The following is a 3,526-nucleotide window of genomic DNA, read 5'->3' on the forward strand; positions in this document are numbered from 1 at the left end:
AGATCATTTCCAGCTCTGAGCTTTTGTTATGAGATAGAATGGAACCTCTTGGAAGTGCCCTGTAATAATGTGTTTTAATTTCACCAAAATCCTACAATTTTATACAATCAGAGGGCAAGGACCCAAGAGGGAGGAGGGAAAGATTGAGATGGAAAGGAGAAGATGCAGATGTAATAATGGTAGAATTTGATCATTATATATAAATATATAAATCTATCTATAAATCTATCTATCTATCTATCTATCTATCTATCTATCTATCTATCTATCTATCTATCTATCTATCTATCTAGGAACAGAGCCAACTTCCAGTAGGTAGCTCAGGTGAAGGTTTTTCTCTTCCGCTAGGTTTCCTCTTGGTGTCTCCAAACCCAATTGGAGAGGGACTGTGGAGAAGGAACTGTAGTGGCAAAATAAGAAAAGGCCTGGTAGGTTGAGTTTTTTTGTGTTGGTTTGTTTTTTACACAGGTGGCACTTACAGTCTTCCCTGGAGTGGGATAGTACCTTTCCAAGGTACAAGATGCTTAAGGATGTCTCTGGTACTCATCCAGTCCTGTGGTGTGAGCAATGCAGGTTGCTTGAATTGTGGATTCAGTCTTGTCTTCTCGTTCCTGCACCTGTACGCTTTGGTTTTAAATATACAAGGGGACTCCATAAAGTTCATGGAGAGATTTCATTATCTTTTCATTCGAATTTTTTCAATGGACTTTTTGAAATCTCCTGTGTCGCATCTCTGATTAGCAGCCAGCGGGAGGAAGAACAGGGCAAGCCATCGTTAGCAAGGTGCTTGAGGCCGGGCTGCTGCTCAGCAGGGACTGAACGTTCCCCTGGGAATGGGGCTGCTCGTCAGAAGCGAATTTTTATGTCCTAGCATGATTTTCTGCCTCCATCTCTTAACTCCTGTTCCCTCTACCTCCACAAAAGTAGCTTTAAAAATAGCATGTGTAAATCTCAGGAGAAAAGTAATAGCTGAACATAAAGGCCAGCTGCCAAGTGGAATTGATGTTTGATACTTAGGGTTTTTGGAAGTAAAACAACTTCTGGTTGAATAGTTGAATTAGTTAACACAACTCAGCTCTGAAAGGGCCTCTGTGATAAAGCAATGACATTTAACCAAGGCTGTAATTTAATTGTACCCTACCCTTTAGCAGTAGCTCATTGATCTGTGAAAATATTTGCTGCTTGGTTTAATTAATTTATGAGGTTAGTGAGTTACTTGCAAAATGAATAACTCCATTTTTGAGATTTCAGGCTTCGGTTCATAAAAACCCCCTTTCCTTGGAAAAGAAGTCACTCTTCAGTGTCTTTGTTAGGCATTACTGAGTCCATTGCGGTTAAAAGGGGTTCAGCTCTAATGAAGCCAGCAGTATTATATTTCAACCTCTGAAAACCACCTACCATTTTAAGCTAATTGGTGAAACAAGAATTCACTGTGTATGGGAGACTGAGCTGCAAATTGCTTTCCTGATACTCAAACTCATCAAAGTCCTCTTAGTGGTTTTTGGACCCTTTGCTGTTGGAATTCTCCAATGTAGAGAGGACATATTTTGAACTGGAGAACATAGACAAGCAGTGAGTGCTTTCCTCAAATCCCAGGATTATCTGGAAATTACCTGGAAGATCTGCCAGTTGTTTGTTAATTAGAAAAGATTTGCATGTTGATTATATGGAATGAATGCAGTTATGTTTCTGGTTATGATCCATGTATTAAAATTTTTAATAATAACAGCTGTTTCTAAGGCTCTTGTATTCTAAATAATAGCCTCAGATGGTAGCATAAAAAAGGATGGCGGACAGTGAGCTCTGGCAGTTCTCATGTTGTTCCCCGTTCTGTAGGATATTGCAGGAGAAAGATGAGGCTTTCTACTCCTATAAGGAGTTATAGCCTCAGAAACTCAGAGGTGCTTCTACCTTGTTCTAGGGTCGCTATGAGTAGGTATTGACTGGAAGGCAGTGCGCGTGGGTTTTGAGTGTTAGGAGATTTATGAGTCGGGCTGCTAACCACAAGGTTAGCTGTTGGAGTCCACTAGCCATTCCTTGAGAGAAAGATGAGGCTGTTTGCTTTCTTAAAGCTTTGCATAGGACACTCGAAGTGGCAGTGCTGTCCTGCTACTATGAGTCAGAATTTATTTGATGGCAGCGAGTTTGGTTTGGTTTAAGGGCTGCTGGCAAGGTTGGGTGTGTTAAGTTGGGTTCTCTAGAGAAACAAAATCATTGGCATCAGTTTGTGTTGCCCATAGAATGATTTATAGCAAGAATTGGCTTACGCAGTTGTAGAAATAGATAAGTCCTGTCCGGTGTAAGTTAGGCTTCTCCTGACATGTGAAAGCTGATGAGTAGGAAGCAACAGGAGATTGAGAAGCCAGACTAGGATGCAGAGGCAGAGACAAGAGGGGCACACACTAGTGCAGTGGTTCTCAACCTTCCTAATGCCGTGACCCTTTAATACAGTTTGACCCCCAAACCATAAAATTATTTTCATTGCTACTTCATAACTGTAAGTCTGCTACTGTTACGAAATCGGGTGACCCCAGGAAGAGGATTGTTCGACCTCCAAAGGGGCCAAACGATCCACAGGTTGAGAACCGCTGCACTAGTGGATGTAAATGTCCAGAGTTGGCTGAATGAATCCACTGTCAGTAGTCTACTGTCAGCTCCTACGATTGGGAGCGACGGACCCCAGAGGAGACCAAGTGTGTTAGTCTGGGTGGACTAGAGAAACAAACCCATAGAAACTCATGTGTATGCGTGAGCGTTTTATATAAAGGGCAATTGTACATTAACAAAGCATCCCAACCCAACCCAGCCCAAGCCTATATGTCTGATGTTAGCTCAAATGTCCGATAACAATCTATAAAGTCCTCTTCAGACTCATGAAACACATGCAATGGCGCTGAATGCAGGAAGATCCCAGGCCAGTGGGTATGAACTCTTGTGGTCCAGTGACATTGTAACCATCTCAGCACTGGCTGGGGTCTCCATGTGACTTCTCTGGTTCCCAGGGCATGGGGTCTACTAGCATAGTGCTGTGTGTCTTGTCAGTAGAGAGTCTCCAAGGGAGTGAGCAGAGAGAGAGAAGTGTCTACTGCTTCCAAGGAGGAAAACCGATTTCCCAGAATTCTCAGGAGGAGGCTATGCCCACACAGAGGCCTCATTGGATATGATCCGATTGACAGACTAGACTCCGCCCCTTCACTTGTAATCCTCTCAAATTGACACCTGATTACATAACTACCACATCGAGGAGCCATCCTTGTGGGGCATTGCAGAATTATCTTTGACAAAGTGGCATGTGAGTGTTTTTCTGGCAGGGAAGAGATCACCAGGATGAAGCAACTCAGATCTGATACTAGTCAGGTGATGCTAGTTTTGAGAGGCTTGGATGATGCTAAGATCATTTCCAGCTCTGAGCTTTTGTTATGAGATAGAATGGAACCTCTTGGAAGTGCCCTGTAATAATGTGTTTTAATTTCACCAAAATCCTACAATTTTATACAATCAGAGGGCAAGGACCCAAGAGGGAGGA

At 42.6% G+C, this 3,526-nt stretch overlaps 1 protein-coding gene across 1 annotated transcript in view; it reads left to right on the top strand.

The window, feature by feature from the left end:
* Positions 1-3,526, top strand: part of OXCT1 (3-oxoacid CoA-transferase 1) — a 183,767-nt gene that overhangs the window by 99,600 nt on the left and 80,641 nt on the right. The gene's annotated exons all lie outside the window — the stretch shown is intronic.

This window comes from Echinops telfairi, unplaced genomic scaffold (assembly GCF_000313985.2).
Source record: "Echinops telfairi isolate 266 unplaced genomic scaffold, ASM31398v2 ScPeMD7_7469;HRSCAF=8507_1, whole genome shotgun sequence".
NCBI classification, from domain to species: domain Eukaryota; kingdom Metazoa; phylum Chordata; class Mammalia; order Afrosoricida; family Tenrecidae; genus Echinops; species Echinops telfairi.